At 37.1% G+C, this 27,679-nt stretch overlaps 2 long non-coding RNA genes across 2 annotated transcripts; both read right to left on the bottom strand.

Annotated features, from left to right (window-relative positions):
- Nucleotides 1-1,063: 1,063 nt before the first annotated feature.
- Nucleotides 1,064-4,395, bottom strand: LOC110899143. Its single transcript, XR_002569963.2, has 3 exons — nucleotides 4,238-4,395; nucleotides 3,353-3,441; nucleotides 1,064-1,259 (listed from the first exon to the last, which is right to left on the bottom strand). It is a non-coding gene; the product is annotated as an uncharacterized LOC110899143 (long non-coding RNA).
- A 3,054-nt stretch (nucleotides 4,396-7,449) lies between these two features.
- Nucleotides 7,450-10,789, bottom strand: LOC110899144. The gene is made up of 3 exons (XR_002569964.2): nucleotides 10,640-10,789; nucleotides 9,754-9,842; nucleotides 7,450-7,645 (listed from the first exon to the last, which is right to left on the bottom strand). It is a non-coding gene; the product is annotated as an uncharacterized LOC110899144 (long non-coding RNA).
- Between the last annotated feature and the right edge of the window lie 16,890 nt (nucleotides 10,790-27,679).

Genomic DNA, 27,679 nt, shown 5'->3' with positions numbered 1-27,679 from the left:
ACCTGAAGGGTAAAGATACTTCAATGTTTTCAAATGCTACAACGAAAACTTCAAAATTCAAACCATCACACTATAACACATCCTACTCTTAGGAAGAAACAATCCACTCGAACAACCATCCGATCGGCCTACCGACCGGCCGGACAGCTGTCCGAACGGACTGTCAAACGAACGGTCAGCCGTCAGATCGACCAGCTGTCCGACTCTCCAACACGTGTTTTTCCGTTTTACGCGTTGCTTATCATTATACTATCAAACTATTCAAGCTAACCCTACTCTCAAGCGCTCCCTTCAATCCATCAATCATGTGAGTATACTCGATCCCTTTTTGCTTTCGGCACTTTTGGGTGTTACATACGTTATTTATACGAAATCGCATCGAACACACTACGCAACATTTTAAGCGCTAACCGTTATCGCATGTATTACGTGACTAAATGAATGCTTGTTGCTATGTTTACACGTGGAATGCTGTCTACCTGCCTTAACGACGATAGTACTATAGTTTGGACTCAGCACCCGTTCACACGGGGGTTGTTAAGGACAATTACTTGCATGGATTACGGTGGTAATAATGTATTGCGAACTGCGTCGGGCAGTCAACCCGCAGTCATTGGTATCGATAGATCCATGTCAATAATTAACATGCTTCGTTTTCCTCTGTGTACGTGGTGGTTATGCGTAAACTATTTTGAACTCTATTATGCTATTATCAAACTTGTATGCTCACCTTTACATTTTATGTATTGACTTTATTTTAACGTATGTGGCAGGTGTTTAAGATGCTTATCCGCTAGGAAAGCGAGGCTAGAATAAAGCTCTAGAGCCCAACAAATAGTTATTTGTAGTGGTCAAATTAAGGGTCTCTAGAAGCAGATAAACAATTGTTGTCTATTTAAATCTGAGTTGTCGGAACAGAATATTTGCCTGGTTTATGTCTGTAATAATTTATTTTACTTTTTGAGATACGGTATGGGACGTATTATTTAAATTGAATAGTAATGATAAACGTTATTGTAACACCCTTGCTATTATTTTACGATTTTCGTAGAATTTACGAATATAAACAGGTAATTATGATTACATATATATTAAAAATACGGTTGAATTAAAACTTTTACAATTTACAAAAATAATACTACATGATGTAATTGAGTTCGTCGTTTCAAATAACGACGAGGCAACGTGCGGAAGCTTCTTTTCCATGTGTTCGGTTCTTGCACTTCGCTTGACCTTCATCCGGTACTCCTGACATTCACCTATGATCAAAACCAACTCGTAAGTTAGTTTTGATAGCTTAGAAACAAGTATAAACAAGTTCCATATTCAAATAAACGAAATCAAAAAAAAAATTCAGATCTAAGTCTCCCGCGCCACGCAAGAGATTTCTTTAATTCGTTTACGGGCCGTGACAGGCCCCGCGTGTCGCGCCAGCATTCACTCATCCCCTCGTGTGCCGCGAGGGAGTCTGTTTTCCAGCGGGTCCATTCTCTGGACCTGCATATTTGCCCAGCTCCATTTTTTACAAAATAATAAACTTCAAAATGCCATAACTTTTTATCTACAAGTCCATTTTTTTCGAGATTCTTTTTCCCACACGTCCGTAATTAAACTACGGATCCGTTTATCACCTTGGTTTGCATAAAAAATTCTGAATTATAAGCTATTGGCTTATAAATCCTTTATATGATTATTCGACCTGTTTGACTATAACATCACACACTTGTTTCTAGTTAATCATACACCAAAGTATTTAACTAAAAATATTTATTTCAGATTTGTAACTTTTGTGAATTACGCAACCAATACCCAAGTTATGCGCGTAATTCGTTTTGACCCGTTTAGAGAATTTAAACTTTTAAGTTTAAATTTCGCTCATTCTTTTCACCCATCATTTTCCCAAATTTGAATTATCTACTTACATTTCACCACAACTATACTCGTGGTGGATTTAGTATATTTGACTAATTTTTTTCGAATTCTACACTTTGGTTGGTTGTTTTACGGAAAAGACCCATTTATAGGCATTTGACCCAAAAAGGCTTATGTCTAAAATGTATAAAACTTACCAAACATTATTTATGTTGTTAAACAACTTCTGGCCAAATATCATGTCAAAACTCGATAGTTAAGACATCGAAATAATTTCTGCAAGTAACGGAACTGTTTCTGTCAACAACTAATTTATTGACAAAACATCCATGAAAATCTCGTTGAACAACTTTCAAAAAATCTATAAAAATTACTAAACATCCGTTATGTTGTAAACCAACTTCTGGTCAAATATCGTGTCAAAACTCAATGGTTAAGACCTCGAAATAATTTCTGCAAGTAACAGAAATGTTGCTGTCAACAACTAATTTATTGACAAAACATCCGCGAAAACCTCGTCAAACAACTTTACAAAAATCTATAAAAATTACTAAACATCCTTTATGTTGTAAACCAACTTCTGATCAAATATCGTGTCAAAACTCGATGTTTAAGACCTCAAAATAATGTCTGCAAGTAGTGGAACTGTTGCTGTCAACAACTAATTTATTGACAAAACATCCGCGAAAACCTCGTCATACAACTTTATAAAAATCTATAAAAATTACTAAACATCCTTTATGTTGTAAACCAACTTCTGATCAAATATCGTGTCAAAACTCGATGTTTAAGACCTCGAAATAATGTCTGCAAGTAGCGGAACTGTTGCTGTCAACAACTAATTTATTGACAAAACATCCGCGAAAACCTCGTCATACACTTTATAAAAATCTATAAAAATTACTAAACATCCTTTATGTTGTAAACCAACTTCTGGCCAAATATCGTGTCAAAACTCGATGTTTAAGACCTCGAAATAATGTCTGCAAGTAGCGGAACTGTTTCTGTCAACAACTAATTTATTGACAAAACATCCACGAAAACCTCGTCATACAACTTTATAAAAATCTATAAAAATTACTAAACATCCTATATGTTGTAAAACAACTTCTGATCAAATATCGTGTCAAAACTCGATGTTTAAGACCTCGAAATAATGTCTGCAAGTAGCGGAACTGTTGCTGTCAACAAATAATTTATTGACAAAACATCCGCGAAAACCTTGTCGAACGACTTTAGAAAAATCTATTAAAATTACCAAACATACTTTATGTTGTAATTCTATTCTAAGATTTACTTACATTTGTCAACACGTGACTAATTTGCTATTTTACCCCTTTTTTTTACAACCATCATGGTTTTCATCACTTTCACTTGTTACGACCCGTATCAAATTACGTCGGAACATCACATTTAATTTGCTATGTTCCCTTGTGATTAATTAGGCATTCTATAAAAAAAGGGTGTAAGCTTTACTTACCTTGCATCCATGCCATGCTTTGCTTTCCGTACTTGCTCCATTTGACCCGCTTCATCCACAAGCTTCCATCTAGCTCGTTAGGCGTCAAACTATCATCATATTTCGTAAGGTGGTTAGTTTAGTCATTGTCAATCATGACTGTTCCATCTTACGTATTTTCTATCAAAATTATCATTCGATCTTATTAATGGTCGGTTTGACTTTTAAAAAGTCGATTGCCTATTAGTATATAAAATGCACATTCAAGTTTATCAACTAGTTTTGACATTTCTCAAATCACCCGGTAGGCGTTCTTTTAAGCCATCGTTTAACAAATCTTTTAACCCGGTTCCATATATTTCCAATACTTCAACTAATTCAAATGATTACTAAATCTTACTTATTTATTCATTTTCACAAGAACTAAGGGTTCCACTCTATTAGTGAGACCCATATCATCATACTATTTAGCATTCATCCGAACGCCTAATAAAATCAAGTTTTTTTCATATCAACAAGTATATGACACAATTTCATACATCTATTTACATGAATCAAAATTACTAAATTTTATCATAACATACTATAACCCATTTCAAGTCATGCATAAGCTTTCATCCGAACTTATAATTTGTTCAAATATCTCGCTTCAACTATGAATTATGATGATTTTTAAACACCAATATATCATCCTCCTCACTATTTAGTCAAAACCCACGTATCTAAGTGTGGTAATCCATTCAAACACCTAGTCATGGCAATTTTACTTCAAATTTCTACTTAGGGTTTGTTCCTAAGCAATTATACTTCACTAATTCGGCCATAGCCTCTACGATTCTTACATAGATCACATCATGCAAAGTTAACTAATTTTTACAATTCATGAATGTCAAAAATTCGACATACCTTACGATCCCCTTGACTTGGTGATCGTTTATATACATTCAAATCCGAAATTGGCCTTCGGTTGATCCTTCAATTTGAAGATTTGGTGGAGTTAGGGTTTTCACCCCTTTTTGTCTCCTGGAGGTCGATCTAGAACACACACCTTTGTGTGTGTATTTTAATTTTTTTATATATGTTTTAATTAAAACATTTTCCTATTTATCCACATTTAGCCCCTCATGTTTTGGTTTGTTATTATGTAGGCCACAACCTACTTATTTCTAGTAACATTCCCTCTTATTAACTAGGTTAATTATTCCTAGTTAACTTGGTGGGTAACCCATTTTATTTTAAGTCCCGTTAACTCGGGGCTTTCACATACTTTGTTTTCTCAAAGTATTTATCCTCCTTTTTAATTAACATCAAGTTTATTTATTCAAATCCTAATATTTACCGGGTTAATTTTTACCACTAACGGTATTTTACCCGTCATTAACGTGGTTTGATTACCAAACCCGTTTTTGGGGTGTTACAAGTCTACCCCCATTAAAGAGGTTTCGTCCCCAAAACCTTATTTACGTAGTTCTTTTAATCTTTAGACTAAAGGAACTTAGTTTCATTTTTATGATATTCATTCTTTCAGTGTCTTTTATGTGTAAGTCCTCACTAACCGAGGCTTTCACCTCTTATTTCTTATCCTTTGCACCTTTTTAACCAAGTCGTCACTTGATCACTTAGTCTCATCAGTTTGTTAACATGTTTATCCCACGCTTGTCTTATATTAACAAGCGCTTCGTATTTGTCAGGACATTTTCTTAACTTTGATTAGTTTTACCGGCTAGACTAATTAGTCGCCCTCACTTCATACCCCGTCATCCGGGTATATTATTTTGCCATCTCCGGCCTTACATGTGTTTTTCTAAATCCCCTCATACTATTTATGTTTGTTAGAACGCTGCTTTTGACTAAAAATTAAATTTTTAGTTTACGTTTTCTCTGTCTTGCGTCTTTTTCTCTCATGTCTAGGAATTTTTTTTTGTCTAAGTTTTATTCCTGACCGTTATTATTTTACATGGAGAACTGTAACCAGTTTCCCACGCTTTACCCAAATAACCCATAGGTTCTTTCACTTAGTCCCGTAGACTATCTCTTTAGATTTCCACTTTTTTTTAAGGTGAGACCCTACAATGCGTTTCTTTCTATTTCTGACCCAAGGGTCTTTTGGCCTCGTAGACCTCAACATTGCTTATAATTCCTGAAGGTTGTGATGATCCCGTAGATTCATCTTTTACTCATGTCGTTCTAAAATATACTTTCGGTGTCAATCCACCCTTCTTAAGTTTAGAAGTTATTTGTTTTCGTTCTTGAGTTCTATGGACCTTGACCGTAGTCTAAGGCTACATTTGTTTTCTTTCGAATTATCTTTCCAACTTTATGACTTCTACCGTCATTTATACGTCGGTTTGTCCTACGCTTACCGTTACCCAGTTCTTACCTATACTTCCTTATGACCCGTTACCCAGGTTCTTTTATCTTAATGTTTTCAGCTTTCCGGTTTCACCGGTCTGCGTTTTCCTTACTATATCAAGCGTCATTCCTTAATTAACTCATTTGACCCATTTTGGGTGAAATTTAATCACTTATGAGTGTCAAACTTTGTTCTTTAATTGACCCGTCAAACTTTGAAATAGTTGAACGAAATTTTCTAACTTTATGTTTGCAAGATTTCATCGTCTTTTAGTCATAACTCTCAATCCGAGTCTTTTGACCTTTAATTCGCGTTCCCGTCTCTTGGTTTACGCATACTTCTGAATCCTTACCCATCAATCGGGTATTTTACCGAATTCACTATTATTGCAACCCTTCCGGTATGCATTAAAATTTCGTTTTGATTTATTTGGTCGTCTTAGCGAATCTCATTGCTTTTATTCGACCAAGTCTTTTATTCCTTATTCTACCCCTTTGACTTGTCTGTGTGAATTTCATCACTTATGATAGTCAAACTTTATCACCCATGCCTTAGCATTCACATTAGTTGGTTTGTATTTTTATTTACTTTAATCTTTGTCCCTTCTCTCGGGCTCGTTATTCTAACATAATACGCTTCCGTCATCCGACTTGCGTTTACGTTTACCATCAATCATCTTACTTATTTGATTCATTTGGGTACAATTTAAGTTAGTCCCATTCACCCCGCTCTTACTACATCAGACGTAAATGTGTTCGCTATAAAAAGTTCATGGTATCATATGCCACTACTTACTTGGCCAGAGTAAACGATCAACACATGATACACATGACCTTTTCATAGTTTCCACATCACGCCCTATGTAAGTAACGCCTCTATTTATTTCATATCTCTGGTTTCATTTAGTAAAACTTTATTTAATTGCAAAACAACAATCACTAGTTTTACTAGTTTTACATTTGAAAATATAAAATATTTTTCTTTTCTATCGAACTATTATATAATCACATTCGTTAATGTGATTGCTACCATTCTCAATAGCATTATATTGAGAGTTTTCCACTTGGATAATTACCCCCGTCCAAGTTTTTATATGAACTAATCCTATTATTTCTTTGTTATTCATCACGTGAATAACACATGTTTATATTAAACTCTTCTCTTGGAAACATCATCCTGAATAGATATCCTATTCAGGTTTTATCAAATATATGCAACCGTCATTCCCTACGCGTTTGTTGCATATTACTACCTGTGCAATTAAATTTAAAAGCGTGCACCTGGTAATGCTTGCCCTAACAGGCTTCTCTTGCCGTTAACTATGTCCGCGATCATCACGCGATTTAGGTCCTCAATGAGTATGCTCAGCTTGTCATACCTCGGACTGTTCCACCGTCATATCCACAATTCGTTCAACTCTCATCATCTTCAGATTCGAGTGTCCTTCAACTAAACATTTACAAAAGTTAGTAATTTCGACATTAATAAACGCTCGTATTGTACTACAAGGCTTTTTATTGTACGTGTCAACGCACGTGATTTCGTTAACTATACCAATCATTTTCATTGGGGTAACGTGCATTACACGATAACCCTATGTGTTGTTCACAACACTTTAATCATACTAAACTATTAACATACATGTACTTACCGGATTTGCGATAAAGCCTCAAACCGAACACACTTTACTCTTTAACCATGAGCTCTGATACCAACTTGTAACACCCTTGCTATTATTTTACGATTTTCGTAGAATTTACGAAAATAAACAGGTAATTATGATTACATATATATTAAAAATACGGTTGAATTAAAACTTTTACAATTTACAAAAATAATACTACATGATGTAATTGAGTTCGTCGTTTCAAATAACCACGAGGCAACGTGCGAAAGCTTCTTTTCCATGTGTTCGGTTCTTGCACTTCGCTTGACCTTCATCCGGTACTCCTGACATTCACCTATGATCAAAACCAACTCGTAAGTTAGTTTTGATAGCTTAGAAACAAGTATAAACAAGTTCCATATTCAAATAAACGAAATAAAAAAAAAATAAAAATTCAGATCTAAGTCTCTCGCGCCACGCGAGAGATTTCTTTAATTCGTTCGCGGGCCGCGACAGGCCCCGCGTGTCGCGCCAGCATTCACTCATCCCCTCGCGTGCCACGAGGGAGTCTGTTTTCCAGCGGGTCCATTCTCTGGACCTGCATATTTGCCCAGCTCCATTTTTTACAAAAATAACAAACTTCAAATTGCCATAACTTTTTATCTACAAGTCCGTTTTTTCGAGATTCTTTTTCCCACGCGTCCGTAATTAAACTACGGATCCGTATATCACCTTGGTTTGCATAAAAAATCTGAATTATAAGCTATTGGCTTATAAATCCTTTATATGATTATTCGACCTGTTTGACTATAAGATCACACACTTGTTTCTAGTTAATCATACACCAAAGTATTTAACTCAAAATCTTTATTTCAGATTTGTAACTTTTGTAAATTACGCAACCAATACCCAAGTTATGCGCGTAATTCGTTTTGACCCGTTTAGAGAATTTAAACTTTTAAGTTTAAATTTCGCTCATTTTTCACCCATCATTTTCCCAAATTTGAATTATCTACTTACATTTCACCACAACTATACTCGTGGTGGATTTAGTATATTTGACTAATTTTTTTCGGATTCTACACTTCGGTTGGTTGTTTTACGGAAAAGACCCGTTTATAGGCATTTGACCCAAAAAGGCTTATGTCTAAAATGTATAAAACTTACCAAACATTATTTATGTTGTTAAACAACTTCTGGCCAAATATCATGTCAAAACTCGATAGTTAAGACATCGAAATAATTTCTGCAAGTAACGGAACTGTTGCTGTCAACAACTAATTTATTCACAAAACATCCGTGAAAATCACGTCGAACAACTTTCAAAAAATCTATAAGAATTACTAAACATCCGTTATGTTGTAAACCAACTTCTGGTCAAATATCGTGTCAAAACTCGATGGTTAAGACCTCCAAACAATTTTTGCAAGTAACGGAACTGTTGCTGTCAACAACTAATTTATTGACAAAATATCCGCGAAAACCTCGTCAAACAACTTTACAAAAATCTATAAAAATTACTAAACATCCTTTATGTTGTAAACCAACTTCTGATCAAATATCGTGTCAAAACTCGATGTTTAAGACCTCGAAATAATGTCTGCAAGTAGCGGAACTGTTGCTGTCAACAACTAATTTATTGACAAAACATCTGCGAAAACCTCATCATACAACTTTATAAAAATCTATAAAAATTACTAAACATCCTTTATGTTGTAAACCAACTTCTGATCATATATCGTGTCAAAACTCGATGTTTAAGACCTCGAAATAATGTCTGCAAGTAGCGGAACCGTTGCTGTCAATAACTAATTTATTGACAAAACATCCGTGAAAACCTCGTCATACAACTTTATAAAAATCTATAAAAATTACTAAACATCCTTTACGTTGTAAACCAACTTCTGGTCAAATATCGTGTCAAAACTCGATGTTTAAGACCTCGAAATAATGTCTGCAAGTAGCAGAACTGTTGCTGTCAACAACTAATTTATTGACAAAACATCCGCGAAAACCTCGTCATACAACTTTATAAAAATCTATAAAAATTAATAAACATCCTTTATGTTGTAAACCAACTTCTGATCAAATATCGTGTCAAAACTCGATGTTTAAGACCTCGAAATAATGTCTGCAAGTAGCGGAACTGTTGCTGTCAACAAATAATTTATTGACAAAACATCCGCGAAAACCTTGTCGAACGACTTTAGAAAAATCTATTAAAATTACCAAACATACTTTATGTTGTAATTCTATTCTAAGATTTACTTACATTTGTCAACACGTGACTAATTTGCTATTTTACCCCTTTTTTTTACAACCATCATGGTTTTCATCACTTTCACTTGTTCCGACCCGTATCAAATTACGTCGGAACATCACATTTAATCATTAACTTATCATATTCATAACCCTTGTGATTAATTAGGCATTCTATAAAAAAAGTGTGTAAGCTTTACTTACCTTGCATCCATGCCACACTTTGCTTTCCGTACTTGCTCCGTTTGACCCGCTTCATCCACAAGCTTCCATCTAGCTCGTTAGGCGTCAAACTATCATCATATTTCGTAAGGTGGTTAGTTTAGTCATTGTCAATCATGACTGTTCCATCTTACGTATTTTCTATCAAAATTATCATTCGATCTTATTAATGGTCGGTTTGACTTTTAAAAGTCGATTGCCTATTAGTATATAAAATGCACATTCAAGTTTATCAACTAGTTTTGGCATTTCTCAAAATCACCCGGTAGGCGTTCTTTTAAGCCATCATTTAACAAATCTTTTAACCCGGTTCCATATATTTCCAATACTTCAACTAATTCAAATGATTACTAAATCTAACTTATTTATTCATTTTCACAAGAACTAAGGGTTCCACTCTATTAGTGAGACCCATTTCATCATACTATTTAGCATTCATCCGAACGCCTAATAAAATTAAGTTTTTTTCATATGAACAAGTATATGACACAATTTCGTACATCTATTTACATGAATCAAAATTACCAAATTTTATCATAACATACTATAACCCATTTCAAGTCATGCATAAGCTTTCATCCGAACTTATAATTTGTTCAAATATCTCGCTTCAACTATGAATTATGATGATTTTTAAATACCAATATATCATCCTCCTCACTATTTAGTCAAAACCCACTTATCTAAGTGTGGTAATCCATTCAAACACCTAGTCATGGCAATTTTACTTCAAATTTCTACTTAGGGTTTGTTCCTAAGCAATTATACTTCACTAATTCGGCCATAGCCTCTACGATGCTTACATAGATCACATCATGCAAAGTTAACTAATTTTTACAACTTCATGAATGTCAAAAATTCGACATACCATACGATCCCCTTGACTTGGTGATCGTTTATATACATTCAAATCCGAAATTGGCCTTCGATTGATCCTTCAATTTGAAGATTTGATGGAGTTAGGGTTTTCACCCCTTTTTGTCTCCTGGAGGTCGATCTAGAACACACACCTTTATGTGTGTGTTTTAATTTTTTTTATATATGTTTTAATGAAAACATTTTCCTATTTATCCACATTTAGCCCCTCATGTTTTGGTTTGTTATTATGTAGGCCACAACCTACTTATTTCTAGTAACATTCCCCCTTATTAACTAGGTTAATTATTCCTAGTTAACTTGGTGGGTTCGTGGAAGTTATAACCCGTTTTATTTTAAGTCCCGTTAACTCGGGGCTTTCACATACTTTGTTTTCTCAAAGTATTTATCCTCCTTTTTAATTAACATCAAGTTTATTTATTCAAATCCTAATATTTACCGGGTTAATTTTTACCACTAACGGTATTTTACCCGTCATTAATATTAACGTGGTTTGATTACCAAACCCGTTTTTGGGGTGTTACAGTTATGGAAACTTCTGGACAATCTGTTTCGCTCATTGCCATGCCCCGATGATTCCGCCGTCGGTTGGGGTGTGACGAGGAGCCTCTACCCCATTGGCCCACATGGCCTAGCCCAAGTCCAAGTGCTAATCTAAACCAAATAAACATAAATAAACGTAATAAAGATAAGCGTAAAACTCTGGACCTAACAGATGTATCTTTCGTTTCTTCTTGTCAAGTTATCATGTAGGCACCTTTTTAGTGATACTCCTTGACTGTATCTTCAGCTTATGATCAGATTGATCATCTTTTTCTTCAAGACTTACATTTAAAGTTTCCTAACAGTAACGTCTGCCGCGCCTGCAGACATCAGCTCTCTTAAAGATGTTTGAAGAAAAAACAAACACCTCCTTAGAATCACTAGTAGTTTGTTAAGATTTGGACTTTACCTATAGCTAACTTGCACTAGCTAGGCTTTGCTAACATAAGTTGATTACTGGCTTTGCTAACATGAGCCAACTGATAACATACATTATGCTATTTTGTCTTTTGTCACAATTTTTGTTTTACACACTGCACTTTACTTTGATCGTCTTCTTCTTTTTCCTTATTTTTTTCTTTTTCACTCACTTTTATGTTTAGACATGTTTACAAAATCTTAAGGTTTGCTTATTTTTTATCCTCGTTTTGGCACAAACTTGCTTATTTTTATCGTCTTTTCGAATTTAATATTTTAACGAGGTGAATACTACAATTGGTCGAAGCCGAGCCTGACATATTTTCCATCGCATCTACACCTCCGGCCAACGCGCACAATTAATTTGATTGTATGGTTTCCTTCATTCAGAAATTCAACCATATGTATATGCACATGCATACATATTTAAGGCATGCCTGGGTCGAATAATTGTAAAAAATACCCATTTGCACCCTTTTTACCTTTCATTGTATGGCGATACCGTTTTTTTTAAACGTGAAATTCATTAACACAACCGAACCCGCCAACCGGGACGGACGAAACAAACAAAACTACATAATTACAAATTTACACTAATCTCCCCAGTCTAACATACCTTTCTTGGCCCTATGCTTAAACCAAAGAAAGCTAACCGTCCTAACCTCGCTAAAGATGTCGTCAGTGCTACTCCTCTTACTGTAACACCCGTCTTAAAGATACACGATTTATAAGATTTAACACACATTTGTTACAAAAATGCGAGCTTACAAAAACACTTTGTTGGGTTTACGATTATACACGAACGAAGTATTCGAGTCATCATCCTACTAGTTTAAATCCTTCAAAATGTAATTTCAAGAGTTTACATAATAACTAAAACAAAATAAATAAATGCGGAAGCTTTGTTCGGTGTGTTCGGTTCTTGAAAGTCGCATGATCTTCATCCGGAGTCTTGTAAACATTCACCTACATTCATATGCCTACTTAAACGTTAGTTTAGAGGCTTGAAAATGCATTAAACTTATGTTTTTATGTAAAACAATCAAGTAAAACGAGTTTGGCTGATTAAACTTGCCCTCGCGGGGCGCGACAAAATGAAGGGACTCTCTTGCGGGCCGCGACAAGCGTCGCGTCACGCGACCCCTATATCACTTTGCCGTCGCGTAGCGCGACGGCCTTGTTTTTCCAAAATGTTTCGTTTGTTTGAGCTGCAGATTTAAACTTGCATAACTCTTGCTATACAAGTCCGTTTTACGCAATTCTTTTTCCTACGCGTTCGTAATTTAATTCTCCATCCCGCGGAGTTAAAATCCGACATTCAAACTAAATAAATTCTACATTTTTAAGCATTCGGCTTATTATTCAAAATCCATTTTTTGACCCGTTTGTATTTAGGACCTCCAAACTTGTTTCCAGTTAATCATATACCATACATTAAAGTATTTTACTCAAAATCTTTATTTCAGAATCATAACTTTTGTGAATTACGCGGCCTATACCCAAATCATGCGCGTAATTCGTTTTGACCCGTTTAGAGGATTTAAACTTTTAAGTTTAAATTACGCCCGTTCTCTTCACCCATCATTTTTCCATATTTGAATTATCTGCTTACATTCCACCACAATTATTCTCGTGGAGAATTTAGTGCATTTGACCAATTATCCAACTTCTACACTTCGATTGATCGTTTTACGGAAAAGACCCATTTATAGGCATTTGACCAAAAACGCTTATGTCTAAAACCTTAATACTTAAAGCTTACATGATCATAATACATGTTCCTAAACGACCCATACGGGTCATGTCACACCCCGATTTCCACGTATATCACCGGTGGGCCCGGTGGGGGATTACCGTGACGTAGTTGGCAACAATATAGTCAAACCACACAATATATGAATGCACAGCGGAAGCAAAAGATAAATATATTATATTCCGAATAAAAGTAATATCCAAGTATTACAACGGAAAGTAAGGATCCACAGGCAGATCTATAAACATTGTTCTACAGACTTTAGACGCCTAGAACTTGCAAGATTCCTTATTAATGTCCTGAGCAGCTTCCAGCCTATTACGTACTTGTACCTGTCACTTAGACTTTTGAAAATACGTCAGTTTTCACTGGTAAATACACTCAACTGACTCATTTGAAAAGAGTGTATGAAAATTGATTTAGATGCACTAGGCACAAATTATTTTGACACTTTGATTAAAATGCACAGAGGCAAAATTAATCTTTTATAACTTGAGACAATCATATTTATGATCTCGTATACAGATTTACATGTTCGCTGTACGTTCAGGGCCCGATGTAGAAACCGAGTCAAGATTAACAGACACGTCACAAGTATAGGCCCACTGAGCGTGAGATACCGTTTCCCTTATGCAACTGTCAGGTGTATGCCTACACCCCGTGCATAAGACGTGACCATTTTATAATACAATGATGTCAAGGATATCCGGGACATGGTCATTAACCCCTAAAGGCTTTTATTTCAAACAATACAGATCAAACCGGGTTACCTCAATAACTTAATCACAATCCGATTAAATATTCAATACCCGACCAAGCGGTATTATTATACCGTATCCCAAGCCCGTATAGGGAAATAAGTTAAGAGTATTTACCTGAGCTAGCTCCTGTCTTAAAATAGCAAGAATAATAACTCAGCCGTATTCACTTAAGTAAGCGTAGGTACAATTTACCGGAAGGCTCTAGTCTGGAACGATGGTATAAATAACCAATTAGAATGCTAACGGGTCTTTAATTAAGCCTAAGCTTAGACCGGATAGTCTTAAAGAATTGTTACGGTTTAATCGCGTGAAAGGCGAAAACCGTGAATGGAGTGTGATTTTGACCCAACAAGTTTGAAGACTTGTTTCATATGGGTATAACAATCATACTCTGGATTTTGGGGTTAAAACAATATAGTTTGACCCGTTTCGGCTAAATTATGTAAACTAGTTACATAAGCCGAATCGTGCGCGCAATAGGCGCAACAGGTAACCGTGAGAGTCCTACGCTTGTTTCCTAATTCAATATGCCTTAAAGAGGTTGTGGTATCAGTAGGATACCTTCCGTGATGCCCGAAACGAGTTTAAGTTGGTGATACGCCCCGTAGGGGTTTTTCAGTCATTTTAAAGATTTTTAAAGGGTTTTTCGAGTTCTACAGGAAATCTGAGTTTCCCGAACAGTTTATAAAGTCCAAAATACTTTATCTATTATTTAAAATTAGTAGCAACTGGAATCGGGTCAAAAGACCTTATAGAACTCGATTTATGGCCGAAAAGGGCATATTCGGTATTTACCGAATCGTAGCCATAACCGCAGGTTATGAGCAAGGTAAAAATAATTAAAAATCTTTAAAAATCCCAAAATATTATTTTACATCAGCGAGTAAAAGTTTTGGTGTCGAAATCCGGGTTTAGATAGGCGTTATGCTAATTGCGCTATTTAATTACTAAAGTTTCGCAATTTGCGCTAATTGGCATAACTCTTATTCTGGACCTCGGATTGACATGAAATTTTAGGGACATGTTTAGAATTCAGTAACCAAGGTCATGATCCGTTCACATGTCCGAAAATCTCGTTTAAATTTATAAAGGGCGTTACGGTCAACTTTTAAGTAATTAGCGGAAATGCGTAAAAGACTCGGACAAACCACGAACCGGTCACAGAGGCTTATACCATCATGTAACCTGGTCCTAAGAGAGTCCTAAGGCATATCTACCTTGTACTAAAACGGGTCAGAACCGTAGTCAAAGCAAAAGTCAAACTTTTGCGACTTTCGGTTCCGAACCGGGTCAATATAGCAAATGGCCGAATCAAACGGGTTTAGACAAGTTTATATACTTAATATCATGTTTTACGAACATCAAAACAAGTTACATATCAGCTACATTACAGATTATGCAAGAAATCGCAAAATGACTTTCTGTTGACTTTTTAAGTGCACGTTTGACTCGACATTTGACATAGTTAGAGTGATGATCAGAGGGAACCCTTTTAGGGGTTTATTACCCACATAAATACCAACTCAAAACTACTTTTGATCCGACAATTCACTGGACCATTTGTGTTTTATCGCTATGACAACCGTTAGTTACGACGGTTGAGTTTATAAGCTAAAACTATGGAAATATATGACCAAAATGGGTGTGAACGACTTACAGAAGTTGTATCTTGCTTAGAGAGCAGAAGAGAATGCTAGAGAGCATCTTAGAATGATCAGATAGGAGTGTTTGAGTTGTGTGAATGTTATGAACCAAACTAGCCTATTTATACTGAAACAATGCACTCAAGATCATCACACAACAGCCTACAGCTGATCATGGATGATGGGCATGTGTCCCTTAGAGCTATGGGTCAAGTATAGGGTGCCCATGCCTCATTTATTGATGTTTGATCGTTCATAATGCTCAAAAGGCAAGAAAATACAAAGTTTCTGCATCTGGGCGTCCCACGCGGCCCGCATGGAGAATCCATGCTACTTTTACGCGGGCCGCCTGAGATTCAAACTTCAGGCGTGCAAAAGAGGAGGCTCGCGGCCCGCCTCAACTTAAGCCAAAACCTCACGCGGGCCGCGAGAGGTTATATTTTCAGAACTTTTAAATCTTTTGTAATGATTACGAAATCCTGGTAATTAATAACGAAATCTTTCGTAATGATTTACCTGACCTTTCGGGTTTGAAGGGGTAACTTTGCGGTTTGGCCCTCGGTTAATTACAACTAAGGACCTCGTGATATTTACCCGCGTTATTAAATCCCCGGTTAGTTTATTAATTATTCAGAAAGCCTTAACTTTCATTATTGACGCTTTTAACCCTTCTCCTACGAATTCGATCGTAACTTTCTCGTTTCATAACCAAACTTCGCGAAATTTATATATTATATTTTAGTGAGTGTACAATGCCGTTACAAAGCCTTGGGAACGTCAAAGGGTCACTCAGAGGTATAATTAAACATGTTGACACGGTTAACCCCTGTAGCTTGTAATCTCTCACTTTCTTTCGTGTTTCGCTTCTGTACGATCTATGATTTATTCGTTTGAAGGTTCAAGCATTATTTAGGGTTACTATACAGTATATTTACCCTTGTTGACATTTATAACCCTCGAATTTATATACTTTCAAGGTTTGTCAAAATTTGTCCTTTATTTAATATAAATGCCACGTGTAATCAAATGACACGTGTTAACACATTATTGGACGCAAAAATTCGAGGTGTTACAGGTCATTTGCCCGGTTTACCCTTTAAGGGCTTTTTGGTCAATTTCAGTCCCTTATTTTACAACGAAGGACTTTCACTAGTAATTGACCAAAATATTACTTTCAACTACAAAAAATCTAATTATGCATACCTGGCTCGGGTCATAGCATTGACCCGTTTACATACCTTTTTGCTTTAAACTTTTATAGTTAAAGCAATGCTAACATATGCCATTTCCTGCGTTCACAAAACTCGACAAGCGGTCATCAGTTATTACTACCAAATGGTTATAACTACACCATTTGACCCGTTTAGTCAAGTGACCATTTATCTACATATGATGGAAATTTAATACCATCTCGCCTCTTAAACCTATTCCGGTTTACACCATAATTTCTTATTACTAGACACTATTTCACTTCAATTTCATCCATACCATAATCATGCAACATAAATTTCGAATTTCTTATGTTCATCCAGAAATTTTAGGTGGAAATTTTCTATGAAATTTACATACCTTATGATCCCTTCACTGAGGAGATCACTATTCTATGATTGGATTTCGATTTGGAACAGATTTGATCCTTCAATTTGGCAGATTTTGCAAGAGTTAGGGTTTGATGAGGAGCTCCTGGATCGCCCCCTGTGATTAATCGACCAGACACACACCTAAGTGTGTGTTTGGTGTAATTATTTTGTTTTAATATTACATGTTTCAATTTTAACAACTTTGGTTGTCACACCCCAACCGATGGCGGAATCATCGGGGCATGGCACTGAGCGAAACAGATTGTCCAGAAGTTTCCACAACAACTATCATTACTATTTAGTTTAATTAATACGTCCCATACCGTATCCCAAATAGTAAAACAAATTATTACAGATAACAACTAGTCAAATATTCTGTTCCGACACTCAGATTTAAATATAAATATAAAAATTGTTCAATTGCCTCTAGAGACTCGATCTGCAAGATCTACAGACAACTATGCTCTAGACGCTTATTCTAAGCTCGCCTCCCTAGCAGATAAGCATCCTAATTGCCTGTCACATACGTTAAAATAAAGTCAATACATAAAATGTAAAGGTGAGCATACAAGTTTGATAATAGCATATAGGGTTCGAAATAGTTTACGCATAACCAGCACGCACACAGAGGAAAACGAAGCATGTTAATTATCGACATGGATCTATCGATACCAATGACTGCGGGTTGACTTTCCAAGACAGTTCGCAATACATGATTACCACCGTAATCCATGCAAGTAATTGTCCTTAACAACCCCCGTGTGAACGGGTGCTGAGTCCAAACTATAGTACTATGTCGTTAAGGCACGTAGACAACATTCCACGTGTAAACATAACAACAAGCATTCATTTAGTCACGTAATACATGCAGAACGGTTAGCGTTTAAATAGTTTGAGTAGTGTGTTTAATTGTGATTTTAGATAAGTAACGTATGTAACACCCAAAAGTGCTAAAGCAAAAAGGGTTCGAGTATACTCACAGCGATTGATTGATGGATTGGAGGGAGCGCTTGAGAGTAGGGTTAGCCTGAATAGTTCGATAGCATAACGATGAGTAACACGCTAAATGGAAACAAGTGATGATGGGTCGAACAGCCTGGTCGATCGAACTGTAGGTTAGATCGAACGGGTTGTTCGTTCGGTTAGACAGTCCGTTCGGACAGTCTGTTCGATCGGCCGGTAGGCTCGATCGGTTGGTCAGCCCGTTCGGGCAGCCTGTTCGATCGGCCGGTAGGCTCGATCGATTGGACTGTTCGAGTGGATTGTTTCTTCCTTTGAGTAGGATGTGTATGATGGCTTATCCTTTTGAGGTTTTCGTTGTAGTATTTGAGAACATTGAAGTGTTCTTACCTTTCAGGTCGATCGATCGAATGGTCTGTTCGATCGGCCGGCCTAACCGATCGGTTAGACACTTCAGTGGTGAGTCCTCAACAGGGTGTCACCTGATCGAACAGCATGTTTGATCGGGTGGCACTCCTATACATCGAACGAGTTGAAAATCGATTAAGTGTTGAAGCATAGTATCTCATGATCCGAAGAGTAATTCAACCCAAACCGTAGTTCGATTGAACAGCACTTCGTTCAATACTAGACTTCATGAAATTGTTAAAGTGTGGGGCAATGTGCTAGCCGATCGTGTTAGGATCTAAGGTTGTCTGTGATTGTGTTTGTTTGCATAAAACGAATAAGTGCAGCGGAAATGAGTAGCAAACTTTGTAAACACAAACAACGGAAAGTGTAGATTGATAAGCAATTGCTTTTCATTGAGTCAAAAGATTTACATAAAAGCAAAAGATTACAGTGCAGGCTTACAATCTAAACTCCCCCTCAGCCTGATACACCAGAGTTGGTTGCACAAGATGAAAGGATGAATTGAGGAGAAAAACTCACTCAAAACGATCAAGTGTAACAGTACAGAGTACTGTCATACTTATAGGCAAACCAAACTACTGATATGCTTCAGCTGACGTCACCATGATAGTGACATCTAACGACCTAACAAACTATAAATACTGTTCTATACAAACTACTGTTATGTAACATCTGATAATCACTAAAGTACAAAACATAAGGAAACTACTGCTTCACGTTCCACTGTTGTAGCCTTAGCACAGATGTTGAGTCTTCAGTGCTTTCTTCAAAGGTGATCAGTCTTTGAGAGGGCAGTGCTTGAGTCTTCAGCAGTACTTAGGATACAGCAGTAGATAGAGCAACAGAGTTTGTCTTCAGCAGTTGTTAGATAATCATCAGAGTTTGGTTTATCAGTTGTTGTAGTGGAGCAGCACTTAACATCCATCAGCTGTTAGATAACCACTGTCAAGGGGAGAGATTAGAGTAAACTGCTGCTTATTAAGTGTCCAATGATGGGATCCGGTTTTGGCTTTACATTATTTGTTCCTCTGTTAGGGTCCAATCCCAACAATCTCCCCCTGGAACAGATAATGCCAAAACCATTCCTTATTCAGGACCTTTATTACTCATCAAGAGTGCCCTAGCTTGTTCCTTAAATTCAGCTTCAAATTCTTTGGCACTCTGGTCATCTACATCCCTGCACAGTGAAAGCTCAAGGAGATCCTGCAAATCTTGAACACTAAGGCCTAGTGCTTCTTTCCTTGATATATGCTTCACCTCACCATTGGATCTGAGCAAAGTCAATACGTGGGTCTTTTGATCAGACTTACACTTTAGTATTTTTGAATCCAATGGGTTTCTTGGGAGAGATTTATTTACAGATGAGTTGAGAGATGATGGCCTTGAAAACACATGCAAACTCTCAGACATTCTTTTGAAAGCTTCTTCTATGACTTTGTTTGCTGCAGCTATGTCTTCTGCAGTTTCTTGTCCAGTAAGCTCTTGTTTTTCATTGTCTATCATGCCTGTTGCAGTGTTTGGGGATGCAGGGCTGTTTAATACCTTCACAAAAAGGCTTTGAAGCTTTGATGAGCTATCTTCTTTCAGACCCATTTTCATGATGGTGTCTTTGAAGAACTCTGCTTCTTTTTCCTTGACCTCTTCTTCAGACATCTGTGTACCTTCTTCTTGATTTGAGACAAGAATAGGTTTATATGCTGATTTTAGCATTGTTCTGAGGTTTTCAATTTGATGTTCCATCTTCATCATTTGTTCTCTCTTCTTCCTTTTCTTCAGCCTCTCATAGGCTTCATCAGTTTGCTGCCTAGACCATTTTGATATGGCTTCAGCAGTATCTACTTTAGCATCCACTAACTCCTTCTTCTTTCCTTTATATTCAGCAGTGAGATCAGCAATGAGTCTTTTGTACTTACTCCAGTTTGGAGCAGTTTTCTTCTTTGAAGGATCATTTTTGATTCTTTGGATCCTTTCAGCCTCATGCTTCAAAGCTACTAAAGGCCATTCTTTAAACTGGGATTCTTCAGCAGAATAGAACTTTTCTTTCATGATGAAGGCTAGAAGTTGTTCTCTCAATCTCTTCTTTTGATCAGCCTTTTCTTTGTCTAGCTCTTGTGCATATTCTTCCATCTGCTTAACCTTTGCAAGGTAGAACTCCAGTCTATTAGCAATGCCTTCTTCGCTTAGCCTTTCTTTCTCACTGTCAACCTTGGCTTTAACTTTAGCTTGCCTTGCCTTTATCTTGAGATAATCATTTATACCTTCTGGAGCTATATAGCCTATGAGTGAGGAGAATTTTCTTTTTGAGGGATCTATTTCTGTATAAAACTGCCTCATCTCATTTTTGACGGCTTCAAGCTCCAGTGGATACTTTTCAGCATTTGGATCATGTATCCCTTCATCGGCAGTAATAGGCTTTCTTTTTCTGCTAAAGAACCTTGGTTGAGATATAGGAAAGGATAGAGCAGTGGTGGATGGTTGACAAACAACTGATGAAACAACTGGTGTCTCAACTGCTGCTGTCATTACAACTGCTGATGTGTCAGCAGATGTCTTCTGCTTTTGAGCAGGGGTTATTGTGGCAGTTGTTTGGGAGGTGATCAGTGGTTGACTAGCAGTAGTTGAAACAACTTGTGTTTCAACCACTGTTGCCATTACAACAGATGTTGTAACATCTGTTGTCTTCTGCCTTTTAGCAGGGGGTGATGATGGTTTGGCTGTTTGTGATGGTAGGGGTGGTTTTTGTGTTGTAGACACAGGTGGTGGTGGTGGAACAGTAGTTGTGGTGGTGTGTGATGAAGTGGTGTGTGTTGGAGGTGTGTGTGTGTTGATGAGATAGCAGCTGTTTGGCTACTGACAGCAGTTTTTGTAACTACTGTTGTATCAGCTGTTGAAGTTTTTGTGGTTTTGGGTTTTTCTGGTTCAAAGTATATCCCATCTTCTATACCTTTCTTTTTCAGCTTGATTTTCTCCCCCTTTTTGGCATTATCTGCCAGGGGTGTATCCATGAAGAAAATGGTAGATGGACCTTTCTCACTTTGAGCATTTTGTTGTATGCTGGCCTTTATAGCTTGATATCTGCTTGAGTGTCTTTGAACCGAGATTCCACCATGTTGGTCAGCATTTGTACTTAATTTGCGTGCTGTTTAGCAGCCATTTGTTGCTGGTGTTCAAGCAATGGTTGGAGGATATTCCAAAGCTCATTTGCAGCAAATGCTTGTGGGGCAGGTGCTTGAGCAGGAGGAGCAGAAGATTGGGCTTTTTGAGCTTCTAACAGCTGCTGCACCATATCTTTTATTTCGGCAACAGAAGATTCTAGATTTTCAACTCTGGCCGTCAATTCGTTGTATCTTGAATCATCACCTGATTTAACAGGATCATCTGAATCCCCACCAGTGGTGGTTGTATCAATGTGTGACTTAGGAGCTGTAGCCCAAAAGTCATCCATTGATGCCCCTTTTTCTTGGTACTGGGGACTTCTTTCTTCGGCACTCGATAATCCTTTGATGTTACCAGCAGTTAAAGATAACTCACTGGTGGTTACCGATGTTGCCATGGAAGAAATTGCCTTCAAGGGAGTCTTAGTTATGTAACAACTGTCCAACTAAAGATCTGTTGATCCATCAGTTGTAGTTGCTGCTCCACTTGAACTACCACCGAGAGTTACTTGTAACTCAGGGGGTGTAACCTCCTCAGCTGTTGCTGGGATAGCAGAGGTAAGTGCATCAGACCCAGTCACTTGTGGAGGTATACTCTCAGTAATGGGTGATAGAGAGGAACTGGTTTTTGTCTGTGCCATATCAACTGCATGCAACAGGGGTATTATTGATTGTGGCAATATTATTGGTGAGGGTATGGGTGTTGAAAGAGACATGTCCTTGGGATCAGGACTGTGGAAGATGGATCCGAGTGGATACAGAGCTTCATAATGTGGTGTCCCTGTGCTTACAACTTGATCCTTTTGTGAGGATGCAAGAGGAGTTTGAGGCTGGGGTTGAGATCTTTCTACCAACTGCTGTGAGGAAGTAGCAGCAGTGGTTTCTGGTGACTTTTGTGCTGTCACTGGCAGTTGCTCTGGGATCTCATCTTCCAGAGTTGCCTTTGTTTTGGGTTTGGTGGGTTTTCTGGATGGTTTTCTTTTGGTCTTTTTGGTGGTGGCAGGTGTGGGTTTCAGAGCAGTGGGTGTGCTACTCTGATCACCTGGAGCAGTGGGCTCAGCAGTGGTTTCATGAGGGTCAGTGGCAGTTTCTAAAATCTGCTCTGCCTCTTTTGTTTTTAACTTTATTGGTGCCATCATTCTTGAAAAAGTTTCTATTGTTAAACAGTTTATTTTGAATGAGACACCTTGTTTGGGCACTTCTGCCTCTTTCCCGACAAATTTTTGTTCAAAATAGTAACTTAGAAACCTCGGAAAGAGCAGAAATGCCTTATTATCAACGTTCTTTACCAAATCATCAAATATTTCCTGGGAGTAGTTATAGTTTTCACTGTTCAAAATTGCATACCCCAGGCATTGGATTTTTGTTGGTATCTCATTGAAGGACGTTGTTTTATTTGAAACACACATGAGCAGTGTGTGGAATAAAAATCTGGGTGCAGAAGTGAAGTAACCCTTTTGTAGGGTGTCCCTGTTTGGTTGTTCTTCATAGCCCCTATTCATGAAATCCTTTACTAACTCGTCTTTTGTAAAATAGATTTTTCCATTTAAATCATCGAGTTTAAAGGTTTCAGAGATGGATTCTAGTGAGATTTTTACCTTCTTACCCTGTATCGAGGAGTTGATGGCAGCGATGATATCTCCTTGTTTTTCAAGGGTGGCATTTTTTCAGAACTCTCTCTGGGTGTCAAGGTAAATAGGAGCATCTGCTGTTATCAAAGTTTTGTACTTTGATGCAGAAAGGATGTCAAGGATGGAGTCGAAGGTGTGGCTATCGGTAGGTTTTGTGAGTATACCTACATAATTGTGTGGAGCTTTGTAGCGGATCTCCGGTGTTTCAGCGGCCATTTGAGTGGCTTCTGCTGTTTTGGAGGAAGATGATGGTTTTGATTTTGTTTTCGATTTTGGTTTCGTCATTTTTGATGAAGAAGATCGAAAAAGATTTTTGGAGTTATGAGAGGGAAACTGTTATGAGAAAAGAACTTTTGGAATTCAATTCGACAGTAAATCCCTGTTTTGGTGTTAGGGCAGAGTTTTATTAAGGAAAAAGGTGAATGCTGATGTGTGTGAGCGGTTATAATGATCTGACGGCTAAAAACTGACCACGTGTCAAACATCTGATGAGATGGTAAATGATGGAAGACAATTGTTTTAACAACTACTGATGGATCAAGTATCAGTAGTTACAACGGTAATAAAATGAAACAGTGGATGTATCAGTGGATGAAACAATGATTTTAAACATCAGTGTTTTTGAAGAGCAGAGGTTGACACTTTAGCAGTGGACAGACTTTAGAGAGCAGATGTTAAAGCACAACAGCATTTTAGATACAACAGTGGTAGAATAATGAGGATTTTTGTCTCAACAACTGATAGTGCAGCAGTGTTTCAACTCTTGACAATAATGTTAGCATCTGCTTGTTCAGATGTAGAACTTGATTTTGCTTTGTGAAAGCACAGTATCTTATCTAACATCTGTTTGAGCATTTGAAATGCTATTCTTAACAAAATACATTTTAGATGTAAATTATCAAGATTAAATTGCCAGCAATTGTTTACAGGAATTTTTGTTCTAGGTTTTGCCAAGTGTCTATTATTTAGACAATGGTTTAGCATCCTAGATGATGAAGACATTTCTACATGAGCTGCTCATTTTGTGTCTAATTACCTGAACTAGAGCATGAGTATCTCAGTGGTCTAAATCAATTTGCAATCAATTTATGATCTGTGAAAACCAAACTTGAGCTTAACATGACCTTGATATGTGTGTCATTTCCTTTTGACCAGATTTAAGGATAGTAATTTCACACAAAAAATAAGGAAATTACATCCTGACCAGAGATGAGCTTTTACTATTAAAAATGAGTAAAAGAACAAAATATATTTCATAAAGGAATGAAATATATCTGGTTTTTATTTTAGAGGAAAACACCTTAACAAAAATCAAAGGAAGTTTTGAAAATAATCAAAAGGATCCGACAATTTTCCAGTAAATTCATGATCATATCATTCTCAAGTTATTTTGACCATTGTTTGGGTCAATTTCTTGTCAGTTGATTGTAAATTCCTTTTAAGCACCATCACTGAAGATGCTATTGTTACCAGAACAATTCCTGTATTGATGAATGCACACATTTGCACAATGACCACTGATGATCTAATTTGAACCTCAAGAGTGTTTTATGCTTATACTCTTTTGCTTTTGATTTCAAAAGTTTGAGATAGCCACACTTTAAGATATGTTCATTTTCCTTTTCCCTTTATACCCTGTTTATTCATATGTTCAGAAATACTCACTAGGAGATTATATTTTGAACATACTTTGTCCATAATCATTTTGAAGCAATGTTTTGAGAGATCTGACCATGTTTGAGCATGTTTTATTACAGATCTCACATTACTTATGATTAGAACTGCTTTGACATCTTATTTTCTCAATGTGTTTTTGACAAAGTTGATTTGATCCTTTTGAAGGTACTCAACCTGCCTTTGAGCACTTGAGAGATTTTGACAAAAGTTTTATTCCCTCTTTTCTTTGTCAGCAGTATTCTAGTGTTTTAGATGAACACAAGTTTTGCTGAACTGAGGTACATACTTTAGTTGTTTACTTAAAACATCACAAATATCAAAAAAAAACAATTGAAATCAATTTTGAAAACATCGAACGATCCCATAATTTATCAGATATTTTACAGATCTGAAAACTATGAGTGATATATGCATGAAAACACTTGTTGTGTGAGATTTGTGTGTGATATGACATCTTGGTTGATTTTCAGAGTATCTGAATATTCATTTAACCATGATTCACTCGTTACTCTGTTTTTCAACTAAATACAACCAACCTTGGTATCAATGAATTTTGAGCTGAACTATTTACGTCAAAATGATTGTTAAATCAAATTTGACTGTCCAAGCTCTGATACCAATTGTTAGGATCTAAGGCTGTCTGTGATTGTGTTTGTTTGCATAAAACGAATAAGTGCAGCGGAAATGAGTAGCAAACTTTGTAAACACAAACAACGGAAAGTGTAGATTGATAAACAGTTGCTTTTCATTGAGTCAAAAGATTTACATAAAAGCAAAAGATTACAGTGCAGGCTTACAATCTAAACTCCCCCTCAGCCTGATACACCAGAGTTGGTTGCACAAGATGAAAGGATGAATTGAGGAGAAAAACTCACTCAAAACGATCAAGTGTAACAGTATAGAGTAGTGTCATACTTATAGGCAAACCAAACTACTGATATGCTTCAGCTGACGTCACCATGATACTGACATCTAACGACCTAACAAACTATAAATACTGTTCTATACAAACTACTGTTATGTAACATATGATAATCACTAAAGTACAAAACATAAGGAAACTACTGCTTCACGTTCCACTGTTGTAGCCTTAGCACAGATGTTGAGTCTTCAGTGCTTTCTTCAAAGGTGATCAGTCTTTGAGAGGGCAGTGCTTGAGTCTTCAGCAGTACTTAGGATACAGCAGTAGATAGAGCAACAGAGTTTGTCTTCAGCAGTTGTTAGATAATCATCAGAGTTTGGTTTATCAGTTGTTGTAGTGGAGCAGCACTTAACATCCATCAGCTGTTAGATAACCACTGTCAAGGGGAGAGATTAGAGTAAACTGCTGCTTATTAAGTGTCCACTGATGGGATCCGGTTTCGGCTTTACATTATCTGTTCCTCTGTTAGGGTTCAATCCCAACAGATCGGCTGGCCTGGTCGATCGGCTGACATGTCCAATCGGTTGGGCTGTTCGTTCGAATAGCCTGTTCGATCGGTCAGCATTCTGACTTGGTCGGCCTGTTCGTCTAACACTTGGCTGTTTTGACGTTATGTCGAGGTGTTTTGACAACGAGCTGAACCATGGCACCTTCGTTCTTACTTGTTTCCCCCGCTCAGACAGGATTCACCCAAGTCCGGCCGGTGAACAGTTCAGAACGGTAGTTTAACGTTTAACCCGAAATCGGTGAACCTCGTAGATAGAATCCGAATCTTGAACTACACAACCATTAGAATGATTAGTGAGTTGGCTCAAGCTCCGTTTCTACCGGTTTGAAGGCATTAAATGTAAAAGAGTTGAAAGAAAGTTGGAAATCTTTCTTTCAATCCTTCTCATCATGTAAATGTTCAGATCTGTGATAGATCTTAGTTTGTTTATGTGGAAATCGGCTAGATCCAAGTGATTCTTGGTGGATTGAGGCCAAAACATGAAGTTCTTGAAGAACACCATGATGACATCATCCTAGAACACTTAGATCTTGATGATTTCACGGTTAGAATTCAAGATTTGAAAGATAGAAAGGTGTAGGAGTGTGCATAGATCAAAATCGTACAAGATTTAGGATGAAATCTTACCGGGATTGAGAGAAATCTAAGAAATAGTGAAGAACACGAGATGGTCGGTCAGAGGGTTTCCAAAAGTGGAAAGAATGACAATGACAGGCCTATTTATAGGCTTCCAAAAGGGGAAAGAGCTGGCCGATCGGCCAGGCATCCCGATCGGATAGCCTGCTCGATCGGACAGTCCGTCCGATCGGCTGGGCTGTTCGATCGGCTAGGAGCCTGATCGATCCACAGCCTGCTTTGAGCGTTCGGTGCGACGATTTCTGATATTTCGATTTCGATTGAAGGCGATACGAATACGATAGAGTTTCCTATTCAAATTACTTTTAGTCCCAACCACTATATCTACATACAAGCATCTATATTTTACACTATCTTTTCGTTACCATTCATCATAGTTCGATTTCGATTGAGTTTCGAGTTTCGATTCGATTGATCACCACACATAACATAAAG

Source organism: Helianthus annuus, chromosome 13 (assembly GCF_002127325.2).
Source record: "Helianthus annuus cultivar XRQ/B chromosome 13, HanXRQr2.0-SUNRISE, whole genome shotgun sequence".
Lineage (NCBI taxonomy): Eukaryota > Viridiplantae > Streptophyta > Magnoliopsida > Asterales > Asteraceae > Helianthus > Helianthus annuus.
The sequence above is the reverse complement of the archived record's forward strand: the minus strand, read 5'-3'. Positions and strand labels throughout refer to the sequence as shown.